Here is a 420-nt window from a genome sequence, read left to right on the forward strand (position 1 = left end):
GTCGCCGACAAGGCGGCTCTCTACTTCTGTTCTCTTCTTTCTTCCTCCCCCTGTCCCTGCTCTCTGGCTCTTCCTTGTTTTCCTATCTCCCTCCTGTCCCCTCTCCCTGGTGTTCACTAGCTCGTGTGAAGATGTTGGCACCTGCCCGGTGTGATCCCCATGGCGTCTGTGACCTGCGTATCCTATAATGTGAGAGGTCTCCATACCCCTGCTAAGCGTCACTGCCTATTTAGGGAATTGGATGCATTGAAAGGGGAAGTGGTGTTTCTTCAGGAGACTCATATTACCCACACCTCTAATCTTAAGCTGGCCACCCCTACCTACCCTAGTTACATCCGTAACTCCAAAGGTGTCGCGATTGGGTTTCACAGGTGGACGTCCTTCAAACTCACATACATGGTAGCTGATGACTGGGCGGTA

The sequence above is a fragment of the Pelophylax lessonae genome, assembly GCF_965119305.1.
Source record: "Pelophylax lessonae genome assembly, contig: HAP1_SCAFFOLD_837, whole genome shotgun sequence".
Classification (NCBI taxonomy): Eukaryota; Metazoa; Chordata; class Amphibia; order Anura; family Ranidae; genus Pelophylax; species Pelophylax lessonae.